This window comes from Falco punctatus, assembly GCF_963210335.1.
Source record: "Falco punctatus genome assembly, chromosome: 3".
Lineage (NCBI taxonomy): Eukaryota > Metazoa > Chordata > Aves > Falconiformes > Falconidae > Falco > Falco punctatus.
Window position 1 is genome coordinate 51,879,317 of NC_137582.1, and position 15,931 is coordinate 51,895,247.

Sequence of the window (15,931 nt, forward strand, 5' to 3'; positions counted from 1 at the left end):
ATGTGTATGTATGTCAAGTTTCCAAAGAGACTGTAAATGGCCAATTTGAAGGTACCAGAAGTGGCCCTCAATGACAGAAATGTATCTTCAGTTGAAGCAGGAAGTTTAAACCTATTGTGATTTTGTTTGTCTTTAAACAGAAGCTCAAATATTTTGATTATTACTTGTATTTTTCTTTTGTTTAAACAAATCTGCAAGGATTTAAAAAATATCTTTTGTGTTGACAGTTTGCCTTAATTTGAAACAGTAATAGCCAGCCACATGGGAATATTTTGATCACTTTAAACCTCCTTTATCTTCTTTTTCTACTCAAAAGTAAGATTCTGAAGCAACTAATTGTATGTAAATCGCATGAATTTAATGGACTAAATTATTTCCCACACTGCACACACTGGCTCCTGTTGACTCTAGTGAGATTACGACCATATGCATCCAAAGGTAGATTTCAGCTCTGTGTATGATGTTTGTCTGGCCAGCCTTATAGCAGTTAATTAACAAGAGCTTTCTCAGTGCTGTGCTGCTGGCTTTATGGCTTTCTGCATAGTAAGTTCTTTATACTAGTTGAAGAGCTAAGCAAACCAGCAATGTTAATTTTTAGCCAGGCCAAATACAAAGGGAGAGAAACTAAGACTTCCTGGGCAAATTTTCTGTTTGTAGTTGTAGCTGAGATACTACGTGCTGCCTGGTGGATGGCCCTAATACTAAAAGGAATGGAATTGTTCTTGTTGCAGCTCCATTATTGTAGTTTTGTATGCTGTTAGCCATAGCAAACTGAATTTTTTAGTCTTCTCCAGAGGTCATTTGTGAGGCACTGGCAGCAGATGGCTACAAGAAGCATGAGGGGTGTAAATGCATCCTCTAGGGCAATGCTGAGGTTTATTTTAGATTCCAAATATCAAAATTACAATGGCAGTAGAAAATTATGCCGTGGAACCCAGCGTTTCCATCATTCTGTTGCCAGAAGAGTCCACCTGGAGTTTTACAGGGGATAAGAGAATGAATATGAGCTCAAGATTTGAGTGATCAATCTTTTCATATGTAGTGCATTTTAATTTCTCATTGCATATTTATCCTTGACAATAGATTAGTTATTGTATCCTGTTGTGGACCCCTTTAATGGTCTGACTTTAGGTGGATAATCAGTCATTTCGACTGTCATTTCTTTAATCATTGTGGTTGAAATTGTTTTCTGAAACATGCAGAGGAGAAGACAGCTACTGTATGTGTGGGTTGATGGCAACAGCAGCAATCCTGTTTGCACCCGTAATTTGTGAATGCTTTCAGCCAGCAGCAAACCAGATGGGGTCTGATCAAAACTGTGTTTTGGATATTCAAGTCCGATGGAAGAGTGCCATGATACTCACTAATGTCCTTCCATTCTGCTCTTTGCTACTGCATAAACTACTGAAGATTATTTTTAATGGCTCATATTGTGGTTACCACATGATGAAGAAATTGCATTAACAGTACTGGTCCTTTTACTGTCTGCAAATGTGCTGCCTAAGTCCATTTCCAATACAAAAGCTCAGCCTATGCTCCCTCTACTCTACACCATTTTATCTTAATTGCCTGCAGCAGCAGCTGTGGTGTTGAGTTTGGCAGGGACTCATAGTGTACGAAACTGCGCATTTCAGTGCTGAAGTTAAAAAGAAATGTGTTCTGGGAAAACAGACTGCTTGAGAATCCAGTGATGACATTCACATAAAAGGGACTCCATACCAGTGATTTTCACCACATTTGTCTTTTGCCATTTGTTGGAGATGTTCCAAATTAGAGCTGTCTCAGGTGTTCTTAAACAGAGGATAATGTTGAAATGAAAGCAGTTCTGACAAAACTTTAATCTTCAAAGGCTTCACAAGTTCAGCCTGAAAGATTTTGGACCAAAAGTCCAAAAGCCTCACAGAACGTTTTTCCTGGGTTTGAGAGATGTAGGTTCAGACCTCTGATCTGAATCAAGTAGTGCAGTGACTTAAATGAATTTAGGTATTTTCTGCATCATTGGTAACTGTATTTTTCTCTTCTTCACTCTGCTGGTAATGTGCATGCAACAGGAAAGAGGCACTGAGTCCGTATCCCACTGTTCTGGGACTTCAGCTAGCATTGGGGAGACAGGATCAGGAACTTGAAAAACTGTATCTCTTTGCATAAAGGGGAATGCCAAGATTATCTTTGAGGTATTACAAACCTTCTAAAGAGGAAGATGATATCCTTAGACTACCTTCTAAATGCTTCAGAGGTTAATAAAGAGAGGGTTTTTCTTTTAGAAAGACTGTCTTTTGAGTCCTCCAAAATGTGTTTGTTCATGTGTTGGAGAATCAAAGATGGTAACCATTTATTTGGCTAGACAGCCAAAATGTCTTTAAGTACCTGAACTGACATACATAGTATGATCAGTCGGTTTGTGTCAGTGTTTTCTGTCTATTGGAGCCTGTCACACTCGCTTAATCAGGGGTAGTAAAATTATGCTTTGCCCAGATTATTTTGTGATTTTTGGACCAATAAAATACCTAGCTCTGAAGTTTCTGTGGTTTCCTATATGCAGAATAAGGAAACTGTCATACCTAGAACATCTCTAGGTGCCATCAACAACAAACTTTTCCACCCAAATTTGTGTTGGAAGTGCAATTAATAGATTTGAATGTAGTGTGTTTACCTTTGCCATCTTACCATGAGGTTATTTTTCTGTTATTGCATTGATTGTATTATTTATTCTGGTGGCAGTTACTTGTAATTGCAGAAAAGGAAAAATCTGCTGGTGTTCTATGAAGGAGGACACACTAGGCATTTCATGCTGTTGAGTATTGGTATGATTGTTTGCTTTTATACTGGATATAAAAGATAACAGCCCACCAAGATCGTAATAGTTATTATAAATGACATTCTATTCATGTTCAGGTTGATACCATGTGTTTCCCTTTGCAGCATGCATAACTTTTCCACTTGATCCAACGGTAACAACTCAGAACTAATAAGCTTATTTTATTCTCAAACCCATCTTCAGATCTGTGTTCTGCTTCTAAAAAAATCAAGCTTCTGGAAAACTGGAAAACACTTCAGAATTGGTATATAATTGTCATTTAGGAAGAAAGGTGATCAGTTAATGAAGGTAATGATAAGAATTGCAAAGCAATGATCTGGGATTTGAAAAAACTTCCTAGGATTCTGTTGTTTTGATAGCCATTTAAAGTTTATTTATGCAGGAGAAAGACTATCAGCAACTGTTGCTCATTCTCTTCATTGTTTTTTGCAAATACTCTATATTTTCTAACTTTTCTGAAAGCTTGGGAACAGGTTTGTCATACAGCTGTTTGTCATACAGCTGTTTCTGTTTCCAGTGTGCATTTCAGTTAGATTAAAGTAGCTATGCAACGATGATCCCTTCAAAATACAAAGTGTATCGTGGGGCAAATAATGTTGTTTATGGATTTTAAAGGGGAAAGAAATTACACAGCAGATTTTGCAATGTCATTGTCCTTTACTTTGTTATTTAAAATAACAACAAGCATTCCTGTTAAGTGCTCTCGCTCTAGGTTGCCCCTTCCTCCCCTAGCTAGCTTTGTAACTGAGAATATCATCTGTGGGCAGGATACTTTGTTTACCAGGAGTAGCCTGCTGGTTTCCACACCGAGTTCTGTTGGGGCAGCTCAGCAAATAGTAATTTCTCACAATTTTATGCCCCCCCTTCATTCTCAGCCAATCCCATATTATAAGAAGACCAAGCAGGTATTGCAGTTGGACTCTGGTATGGTTTTATTCTTTCCTTTTCTAGTGCTCTGACCTTTAACAACAATCGGTACATAAATTGTCAGAATTTTAGTGAGAATAGGACTGATTTGCTGTGATTAAAACATTCTTAATTTTCATCAGTAATGGTACCTCAGCAATACTGTAAAGCCCGGGAAAAACACGTGCTGCAAACACTCTGTGTGTGGACTGTCCCATTGCTGAATCCTGCTGGGCTACCAAAAGCCCTTAAGTGAATTAGAAACATGAACTAGTTATTTTCTTTCTTGAGAAATCTCTCCAGTCTGCGAAGAACTGCAAAGCAGTTCATGGATTCTCTCTGAAAGGTGGTATTCCGTTTGCTCTACTTTCTGGCCTTGTTGAGTAGTCTGGTTTTGGGGCTGCCTCTCAGTGATGTTTCAGCAAGGGCAAACCGACTGCCTTTAATGAGAAGAAAGTTTTTGAAAGTTACTAAAATAGTATTATGACCGAGAAGCCATAGTGTTTCTGTTGGCATTAGCGTCTCAGAAAGGAACTGTAAAATGATGGTCTTCATGCAAATGTTTTCAAGCATAAATAGTTTTCAACTTTTCCCATTTTTCATTTACACTTTTGTTCAATGCACCCTCTCATATTTGCTCTGCTCCCCGCCAAGCGCAGATTGCTGCATTGCAGTGGGAGAGAAAGTTCGAAACAAGAGAAGCATTACTTAGTCAGGTGGCTTGGCAGTGAAGGTTTCAAGTGCGCAGTGAGGAATAGCAGTGGATGTGCCAGAACTGTCTATAAGGTACTTTGGGCTTTGCGAAGTTTGTGGACATTGAACCATAGTTAACTTGGTTTGCAAGAGATAATGCGCTGACAGACCATCTAGCAAAATCATTTATTTTTGTCTTCAGATACCTCTTATTCTAGTCCATTTTTAGACAAATGCTCAGCTATATTTTGGGAATTGTAAAAGAATGTATTGACTTTGATGTCTGTGCTTAAAATAATTTCTGAAAAGGAAAGAGCATGTTTTATTTTTGCCAAAAGTAATTTCTGAAAAGGAAAGCATGTTTTGATTTTGCCAGTCAAATGGGGAGTCAACATGTCTCTCTGTAGTGTTATGAGGTGGTTGGGTTTTAAAAGTGGTGAATTTAATGAAGGCAGAAGAGACCTTGTTGTAGTATTAAAACCTCATGGGAAGTCTGCTGTCTTCTGCTTGATATCACACAATTGGTGGCAGAGACCTAAAATCATGGATGTTTGTGGACAGAGTTTGTGAATTTGCCATTTTTCAACCCAAGATATATTACATGATTTGGGATTCTGCTGTCCTGGACCTTGTGATTTCCTGGTAGGAAAAAAACCCCAAAAACTACTGTAAACTTCCAAGACTATTCTAGTGCCATGCATATGATAATGCCAGTGCATCTTTCATGGCAGTTTTGGCATTTACTATGCAGACAGATTTTTCAGACTGATGAAGGGAGGCCAATCATCAGCACTGTTTATCCCCGCCCCCCCCCCCCCCCCCCTTTTGTTTGATGCTGTAGTTGTAATCAACAAGCTAGGGAGACTTGCAATATGCTTATGTTCTTTACCTCAGTAGCAATATTTTGTGTTCAGGTAAAGCTTCCTTAGCACTGATGTCTGTTGTCAGCTTTTGCATTCTGGTGTTTGGGCTGGTGTTTAGCTTTGTAGATGCTGAATATTTTTAACTTTCACTTGGTACAGTGAAAAATAATATTAGGAAAACACAATGGAACGTAACATTTTAAAATGATTGCTTGCTGGATGGAGAAAGGCCATCAGGTTTGTTATCAAGTGTTGCCCCGTGTGACCAGAATACTGTTTTCACTCAAGCAGTGAGGAGGCCACTTACTGCAGTTACCAAAGGCATACTCAAATCAGGAGACAGTAATGTACATGCTGCCATGGGCATCCATAAGCATTTTAAAGTGATACAATAAAAAGCAAACTGAATTGAAAAGGGACATATAATTTATATCACTCAAACATACTTATTTGCTCAAGTTTGTAACAGCAGCTTTCTAAGCTCTGGAATTCATCAAATTTCTAAACTTACAGTTTAGCTGTAACAAAATGATTACACTTGACTCACTGACACTCTGTCTCAACAAAAATGTAAATTACATCGCAGTCATTAAATAAGGAAATGGCAACCCTAATGGAGTCTTAAACTTGGATGTTTAGTGTTCTGACTTCTCAGGTTCACCAATTCCCTAATATATCAAGGAAGTTTTAGTTCACTGTCGATAATGCCAGAACTGTGATGAAGTACAAAGGATGTAATTTCCTTCTTCACAGTCACATACTTTTCTTCTAGTTTTTCCCAATTACATATTTATTACCTACTTTTAAACTGAATTTCAGTATTTGAATATCAGAGGTACTTATTTTACTCTGCTGACTTACGAAATTTTTCTGAAAGCATGTATGTTAGTGTGACTGGAGAGAAGTGCTTGGAAAGGATGTGACAGAATTATTCTAGAGTGAAGACCAAATCTTTTGTAAAAGCCAGTTGATTTTACTAACATTATCAAATGAAAACTAGAAAAAATTATGAACATGGTAAGAAATGCTTTCACTTCTCGTTATGAAGCATTTTTCATGTCCTAGCTTTTAGTATGCAATTGTAAACAACAATAAAATGGTTTTAATTTACTTGATTCAATTCTTTAAACTCTACTTCTCTGTGTAAAAATATTTTTTTAAAAAATGCATTGCCATTTTTAAATCCTGAACTCTAGAGGTACAAACCTGATCATGCAGGGTCTAATGAATCTGAACTATTTGTAGAAATGTTATTACTGGAAGTTATGCAGTCAACTCAAACTATTTTCATTATTTTAGAGGTACCCAAAATACTGGGCTGACAGGGCATTTTTAACGTAGCTACTCTTTGTTTTATGCACCTAAATAGCAACGTTATAGCTACGGAGACTGCTTCTACATTACAAATATATATAATTACATATGTACATGTAAATATATTACAAGTAAAGTAAAAAAATGCTTGCAAGTCTTCAGAATGGTTCAAAAATGAAACTTAAAATATAATAGCAGTGTTTGTTGAACTGCAGAACTCTTGGTTTTCCTACATTTGGGCATATATAGATAACTTTTCTCAATGCTCTTCTGTTCTTTTGTTGGGTACGTAAGATTTTTTTCTTATTTCTGCTTCGTTGTAGTCTTCTAGTGGTAGGCAAAATATTAACAGGTGTATGATTTTTTTCATATTTAAAGAGGAAATTTCTGCTCAGTTTTCTGCTAGGTATATAGCAGACAGGCAAATTCAGCAGTTTGTACTGTAAAGTTTGGGAGCCCAAGTCAGATTTTGGGTTAAATGTTGCTAAGAATGTGTGAAGCTCAAAGCAGCCATTTCTGTTTGCTCTTAAGACTTGCCCGTTTCTCTCCCAGTTTTACTGATGGAGTGGATGTAACGAGCCTTTCTATAGCCTTGCTGCTTTTATGGAAGAGCAGGCAGCAGTTTGCTGAGGGGGTGCAGAGCTGTCAAGCGATCATTTATCTTGCTTGTGCTCAGGGCTTCACCCCTCCAGAAGAAAGTACAGACTGATATCACTCTGTGAACCCACTCAACACACTAAAGCTGGTAGGCTAAATTTTAGACTTTTAAAGGGCTTTATTTAAAATGACAGTGTTTGGGGCATCCAGTCTGCAGAGTATTTCCTCTACTGACTCCAACTTGATCTTTCCTCTTTGCTTTTGTCTTCTGGTTACATCCTAATTAAGTAAAATGCATCATCACACACATGCACTAGGTCCAAGTGGTAGATATGTTTAATGTAATTCCTTTCAGCCCCATTTGGATTGATTTTTAGGCACCAAACATGCACCTATGTGTTACTCTTTTGTCTGTTGCTGGCACTGCACCAGATACTTCTTGCTGCCGGGAACGGTGGCAGCTCCTGCTGCCCACAGCAGCCTTTCGCTAGAGCAGCATAAGCCTCTTCCATGCTGGGCAGGGAAGAGAAGAGGGTAAGATATCTCCTAGGTTACCTCTTTTTATGTTAAAGAAAAGGCTTTATCTTTCTCCTTCTTAACATGTTGCAGTCTCAAATATCCTTGTCACTGGTATGTTCTGTACACGGTTGGAATTTTAGTGAATCTCAAAAGTCAGAGTTAGTCTGTCCTGAGCCCTGCTTACCTGCTTGTCTCCCAGTCTTCCTCAGTTCCTAGCTTCATATCTATAAACTGCTCTGTTTAAAGTCTTGTTTGGGATGAGTCATAAGGCAATATATCTGGCATCATTCATATGATATCGGGCTGAGGACTTGTTCCTGCAATGCTTGTCCAGAGATGGAGCTCTAAGCCACATTCTCAATCCCAGATATCTTGGCTGTCCAGTATGATCCTATACGCAGCATGAAAACTTTTAGAAGAATTGCAGGTTTTCTGTATTAAGAACTGCTTGACAGAGCCTTTGTCACAAAAGGTGCCCTAGAGGTTTCTCCTGAGTAAAGGGAAAACCAGAGATTTTTCTCCCAAGGGGCAATGAGGGCTGTCTTTTGAAGTAGAAATGCCAAAGCACAAGTACAAACTAGATGCATTGTGATAATAAAAATAGTATGCACCCAGTGAGCTATTTAATTGGTTATTTACATGTGCAGTAGTCTCCTAGTAGCCATTCTGCTTCATCTCTTTGTGTATATGCAGGGACAGTAGCTCTGCAGGCAAAGTAAGCATGCAGTCACTCATGAATCTTTATAAATGAGCCCTTCTAGAAAACTGTGACTAACAGGAGAGTACTATTATTTCTCTGATAGTTGCTGATGGAGTGGCAGTTGCTCACTCTTCTGTTATTAAATGTTATAATTAATAACATATCTGCCTGTTTTGTGCCACCAACAAGAAGAGACATTTACCCATGGAAAAACTGTGAATTACTGGGGCAGTTGTTTAATAATGAAATAAGATTTACAGCCTGGCTAATGCCGATTCCACTGTGTATGTGCATGTGTATATCAAATTTACTGTACTGTTGTTGACAATACTAAGGATTAGTTTTGTAGTTTGCTTTTGTTCCTTTTTCTTTTCATAAATGCATGCAGTGAGTGATGATATGAAGTAGCTCCTGACTTACTGCTCCATCACTGAAGACACCAGTGAGGGACTCATTGATTGGCATCACACTGAAACTAATGGACATTCCAGGTTCAAATGTCCATGTAGTGAGTTCCATAGGTGAATTCACAGAAGCCAACCACATCAGGAAAGCTATCCAAAGAAAAACATAAAATTGTTGATGTTGGTGAGGTTAGCTGAAGAGGACGATTAACACATGTTATTGTAGTGGAGCATGTGCAGTCTCACTGCGAATGAAGGCACTGAACTCTGTGCACATCACCTCACTCTGTATTCTAGAAAGCTTCTTGCCAGCCTCTTAATTCCTGCCTTGTTTCTTTGACACAGCACTGACATTTTAGTGGAAACAGAAATAGTGGCAGTAACTTTTTGGAGGAGCAGAGAAGGGTGCTTGAGATTTACATAGTACAAAGAGAGACTGGATATTTGCATGGAAATCTGTTGAGTATCAGTAGGTTACTGGAAACCAAATCCAACTCAGAAAGACCTTGAGCTGAAAATTATTAAGGGCTCAGCAAGCCATAGAAGGAAGAATTGTATCTGCTTGCCTTATTGTCTTCCCTAAACATCTCCTAATAGCCACTGCTGGAGATAGGATATTGGACTAAACAGATTTTTGATCTGACCAACTATGGCCATTCCAATGCTTTACAAAAAGACAAGTAATAGAGGGTGCGAAATCACCTTTATACCTACATTAGTAGAACCTCTTCCCTTTATCATAATATGAAAGGAAATAGAGAAGATGAATAGAAATAGTTGATTTTGGCTGACTTTTAAGTTATCTATTGAACTTGTGCTTGAAACATGACTTGTGATGTAAATGAAGCATAACCGAATACATAACTGTGACAAATTGGTATTAAACAGTCCTTGTGAAAAATGGTGGGAGTGAAGTGTGACCTCGCCTTTTTATCAGTTAATTTAGAAAGTCTCTATAATTATTTCATACTACAGAATTTTCTGTGAGTCAGCACCCTGCACCACTTTTTGTCTGATGCATGGTGTTCCTCTCCCAAAACTGCCTGCCGTCAGTTGCTGCCAGTAGAGCATTTTTTTCAATAGTTCCTGTTAGGAAGGTTTGCTAGCATTCCTTGGGTTTGTGGAGTTACAGAAGGAATGTAACTTAGTTTTAAATGTTTGCTTATGTAGCAAATATTATTTTCATTAAAGTTGTGTTTTAACATAGAAAAGATAAAACACTTGCATGACTGAAGCCAAAGGTTAAAAAAGAACAGCACAGTAACTAAAGTGTCTGGAGTCTATCAGTCTTTGGTCTGCAGTGCTGTCTTTTGCAAGTGATCCTGTTCAAATGAAACAGAATCCTAAGGGTGTAAGGCAGTGTTTTGCAAGGTCTGGGCTGGTGATATCCAGCCCAAAGAGATTAAAGCAACCTTCATCGTACAGGACTTTGGTAGACAATCTTTAAGAGTGGTTTTTATGACAGTCTGCACTTCCACAGCCGGAAACTTCGGTCTCACTCATCCCACTCAGCTCATTCACATCCCATCTCCTCCTTTTAGAAAGTGCAGTTACCCACCTTACAGTAACTGCTGCTCTCAGAGATGCTGTGTTGACAGGTAACCCACTCAAAGTGTTCATTTAACCTGGGTGCATACTACTTTGGAGTCTGCAGGCATCAGTGTCTGTTTGGGCTGCGTATGTGGCCCTCTCTGCTTCATAAAGCAGGAAGTGGCCCCAATGATCGCCTAGTTTACTTAGTGTGATTAATTGGACTCATTATCACCAGGAATGGTTTTGACTTGTCGAATGCCCTCATGTAGTCAGAATATCTCAAAAGAGCCAAAGGTGCTATGAGGTTAATTGCCTTTCCCACATTTTTTTTTCTTCTAAATTCTAGTTAAAGTAGGCTATCTGCCTTGTTTCATGGCAAAAAAGAGGAGCTGTGTTAGAGCTGCTTTGGTGTCACGGGGCTCTTGCTTCATGCTTAGTGTTGGTGAGAGGATTCCTTAGCTCCCTGACCCATCACCATGTTGTCTTCTCAGCAGATCTGAGCTTCCGTGTGGCTGTGTGGTTGCAGGAGTGTGCCACACTACTGTTGTTATTGCTGAAGGCCAACACTATGGATTGCTGACTACTAAAATATGCAGTAAGTTTCAGGTAGCTGAAATCTCAGCTATATAAACTATTTAAGCATACTCTTAAGTATTAATTGAATTCCCGCCTGGGAATTAATTTGAGAGAGGGAAAGGATTTATTGAGAGATCTGTCTTTATGTAGAATGGCTTGTTGACTTCTTCCCAACTTTCCAGCAAGGAATATGAAAAGTCTGTTTGATTTATAGTATGAAATTGATTGCTAAGAGTAGTGCAAGAGATCCTTTAAAACATCTGGAAATTTTTCTCTCAAGGAGACAAGTGAGATTTATATATATGTACCCAGGTTTGAGATTCACAGTACTTCAATGACACTTAAATCAGAGTTCAGATCTTAAATTTGTGCTCTCAGAAAAAATGGTGTTTGAAGGACTTGTTATTCCATCCAGATTTGCTGCATACTTCAACTTGCTTTCCTTTGAAAAAACACTCTTACTGAGAATGGTGTTGAGCATTTGACATATCTGGTCTGAAGAGTTCTCTCTGGGTGGAAGAACTGTATTTTAACCTGTAACAGAAGAATCTTGAATCCTAACAGTGTATGTTGTTTGCCCATTCATAAACCTAGGCATTACTTGGTAGGAGAACACAATTCTATAAATTAAAATCTGGTTTTCTACTCTAAATCAGAGTGCTCTTAAACTATCAACTGCTACATAAATCACCTTGCAGAATCCAAGGTGTTAAATACGAAGAAACTGGGTTTTGGCAGAAGTTTAGACCATGGTAATGCAAATGTTTGTGGCAGTTAATTGAAATGAAGGATGCAACAATTTTGAGAATCAAAACTCATATTCAGAGCATCTGTTTACTTGGGCTTTCTTTGGCATTGTCTATTCCACTATTTCCAAGTTTTCTTCAAAAGCAGGGGGAGAAGCTAACGCAGTGGTGGCTGCAACAAGCCTGGAAAGTTTTCTGTCAGGAGCCTGGGCTTCTCAGTTGTGCAGAAACAAAGCTAGTGCCACTTTGTGTCTAGCTGACCTCAAGGGGATGTAGAAGCTCTAATGCAATGGGATGAATAATAAGAAACTAACCTGAAGTAGGAAAATTACTGCAGTTCTTGTTTTAAGAATTATCCCTAACACTGAGAGTACTTGGACTGAAGGTGTCCAGAGGGTGTTGGTCAGAGCAGAGGATCAGCGTGGAGCTCTGTGCAAGGTGGGAGAAGGAGATCTCGACATCAGGAGGTTTAAGAAGTACTCGTCCATGATTGAGAAGTCCATGCCTAAGCCTGGACAGTACTCCTTGCTTCGGGAAAGCGGCTGCTGCCCAGTCCAAAGACACCTTCCCTCTGCTCTTCAAGTCTTTCTCTGAGGGGTGGTGGTCTTTAATCCCTGAGGCAGGATCTGTGCGTAGGTGAGGCACCAGCTGGCAGTTTTCCAGAAGTGAAACACATAACACATTTTGCAGTCAGACTCTCCCTTTTCAGGCTTAAGTAACAAAACCAGTTGTAGTTGTGCTTCCAGTCTTCCAGCATCCTGGGATACGGGCTTGATAAGTGCACAGTTTCTAGAGACGTGTCCTGCCCAGAGCAAACCGCAGCGTTTGATGAGGCTATCATATGCTGTCATGGCTGATGCCTGCGGATAGCCGCGGCCCTGGGAGATGCTGAAGGCGTGAGTTGGTCACACCTCCTGCCCCCCCGGAGAGGCAGCTGCCACCAGGGAGGGTGGTCCAAGGAACAGGTCTCCAGGAAACCACCTTGCCCCTTGGCAGCTGTGAGGGCCTGCAGTCTCTGCGGGCTCAGGAGCTGGGCGTGGCTCATCCCAGCAGCCGTGAGCAGGGCTGGCACATGTTGGGGCAGTGGCTGCCCATGTCCAAGGGTGAACGTGCCTTTCCTCTCCTGGGACGGACCCTCCTGCCTTTTTCCCCCAAACCAGTTATTCCTGATATGGTCTGTGTTTCTGATACCTCAGAAATTCTTGCTTTAGAGTAGTCTTACTCTTGGCAAAAATAGACCAGCTGCCCAGGGATGGTAACATCTGTAAGGAACTACTAGCACTAAACCACTGGATTTTTTTCTTGATTTCGTTTATGGCAGCACATATGTATATTTACTTGGCAAAAGTGTGATTTATAGCCATTGTAGCCATTCTCCTGAACGTCCTGACTAGACAATAGCTCCCATCTCTAACAAGCAAGGTTAAATGACTGTAAAAGCAGGTATTTGACTTTATGGTAGAAACCGAGTTTCAAGTAACTGAGCTTTTGCTAAGTAAAGACAAAAATAATGTAAATACTATATTATTGTTTCAAAGTACTGTAATGCTTGACCATGTTTACTCAGCACAGGAATTTTTCAACGGTTGTGTTTTAGAAAGAATACGAAAAATGTAGTTGGTTTTCTTTCTTCTGTATTGTAACATTCTCACACATGTGTAAGTTTTAGCTGTCAACCATTAATCATACAGGGGGGAAAAAAAAAAAAAAGTATTGTTACTCATGATTACAAGGGAAAACTAATAGCCTTGTTTTGGACTTGGTTGTTCCTGAATCTGGCTCTAGGCATAGCTCTCTTCCTACTCCACCATTCCCATTTAGCCGTCTATGTCCTAGTAGTGACTGCTCTGCACTGCATGGCCCAGAACCTTCAAGTGCAGGCGCACAGAAGTTCCCTAGGGATCAGAGTTGTGTGCTGCAGAGTAGGCAGTACCGCCAGCTTTTAGGTGGGTCTCTGCATCCTCTTGTTATTCACTTGTTTCTCTCTGTACTCCAACAGCAGGGAATTTTCTGAGCCGTTCAAAGGGAGGAGCATCCCTCAGTCAGTGACCAATTCAGTAATTGATTTAATTAATTTGAAACTGTCACTTGTTAAACTGATAATCAAGGAGCCAATTACCTGTTAACAGTACTAAATACAAATCAGCAGTAATCAAAGTGCTTCTCTGTTAAACAAAGAAATCTGAATTTCTTTCTGATATCTCAGCTTTTAAAATTAGTTGTAAATATGGCTATTTTCTTTAAAAAAAGCAAAGACCCAGTATTAGTATGCCATTTTCTAGCTCAGAATAATAAAATTGTGTATTTATTTCTGAAACTGCATTTAGAATTTTAACCTTTTTAGTATGTTATGGCCTGTAAGACATAAGTCTCAGGGCATGATAGAAAGTTTATTAAGGATAAATCATGCTCACCCTCTTCATTTACAGAGCTGAAATCCTCAAGCAGTCCTAGGTTTTTAAATTAGAACATTTCCATTCCTGTGTTGCAAGTCAGGTTGGTGTACACATTTAAAAGTCTTATTCTAGGAATATTATGCATTTTATTGTGTATGCATTTATATTTGCAGAAGGTAATTTAAAAGTGGTCCATACCAAAACATAGCTTTATTTTTATTGCTGCCATTAATTATAGAGGATTTTGTAAACCAAAAAAGTGTTCCTTAAATAAAAGCGTTTTAATTATGTTTTTTTTTTAATTATGTATTTGCATTATACTAGATTTATTTTTACAGGTTTACAAAACAAAGCAATTTAGAAAAATATGTTCAGAATGTGTGCCCAGTCCTGTATACTTCATGACATGACATTGTTGGATGTGTACAGTGAGCAAGCCACTGATGTAGGATGGCTTGTCAATGGCTCTCTGAGTACTTAATTGAATTAGATCATTACCCGTTTATACAATACTTTATTCACTTTTAAAATTATGTTCTGAGGGCACTGGATAGTTGTTTTTTACTGTATTAACGATGGAGAGTCAACAATACGATTAATCATGTTGTTTCAAGCATGAGTATTGCTAAGCCCATCCTTTAAAGATAATGTGTCTGATACTTATTTTTTTTTTCATTCCATGTATATATAAATGTGTTTGTTTCTTTTCCATGCAAGTTGTTTAGAAGGGCATGAGAGCAGATGGTATATTAAGGTACTAATACATTAAGGTCCATCTCATCCCGTATCTCCAATTTCAATCTGTATGTGTTCCTGGCTGCTAACTCCCTGGTTTTGTTTCCAGCTGCTTCTTCCCACTGTCTGTGATAAGCATAGGCTTGTAGAGCCCTAGGCAGGTGTTTGCACCATTAGCAAAACCATATAAGTTGCCAGCAAAAAGGTGCTTTAGAGAGCAAGAAGTGAGGCCAAATTCTGCTACCATTTGGTCCATTGAAGGATGAATTGTTCTACTAGATAATCTTTTGGCACCCAGGCTGTTCAGAATTAAAGGACTGAGTAGTAGCACAGGTTGCAATTTCCAGTGCTGACAAACACAGTATACACAAGCCCATAAGCATGTGAAGACACAGATCAATCATACATTTCAGCTGTAAAATCTTAGGGGTAGCAGCAACACATCCAGAGTTTTCAGATGTAACTTTCAGGTTGATGATTTAATCCTTTATTGAACAGTATTTCTAAATATAGTATGACACACAATGAATGAGCAAAGGGATTGAGCACCCGAACAAAATGAAGAGAGGATCTTTCTTTTTGGAGTCAGCTTTTCCAGTATAATCTCTACTGCCAGCAGTGAATACATCAGATGTATTTACATCGTATCTATGCAAGCGGGTGTTTATGGATATGACATATGCTGCTCTGCACCCTTAAAACCTGAGAAGTAGATTCTCTCTCAGTACCATGTGCATCTCTGTTGATTTCAGAAATATGCAATACTGCAATAACGAGTATGGTACAAGAATCTAAATAGATACATAGACATATGGACAGGCAGATGGATTAAGGCAGACTTTGTCACTTTGTCCCTAAAAATCCTTTGTGATACTTATCTTTTGTGTACACAGTGACACTAAGGTGTCAGCCCAGATAATTTCCCTTAACTTAGTAATATTTTATGGATTTACCTAAAGTTTTTACTTGAAAACATGGAGGAGTGTGTGTGCACATTTTGCAGAAATGTACTGGTGCTAGTAATATAAACAATTTCATTCTATTTTGAAAACATTTTGAAGGTATAAATTATGTTTGAACTGGACAGAGATGATGATGTGGCATGTGACTGAAAATATATATTTTTTAATA

General features: G+C 38.9%; 1 protein-coding gene across 6 annotated transcripts in view; it reads left to right on the plus strand.

Annotated features, from left to right (window-relative positions):
* Window positions 1-15,931, plus strand: part of NOL4 (nucleolar protein 4) — a 201,908-nt gene that overhangs the window by 99,997 nt on the left and 85,980 nt on the right. The gene's annotated exons all lie outside the window — the stretch shown is intronic.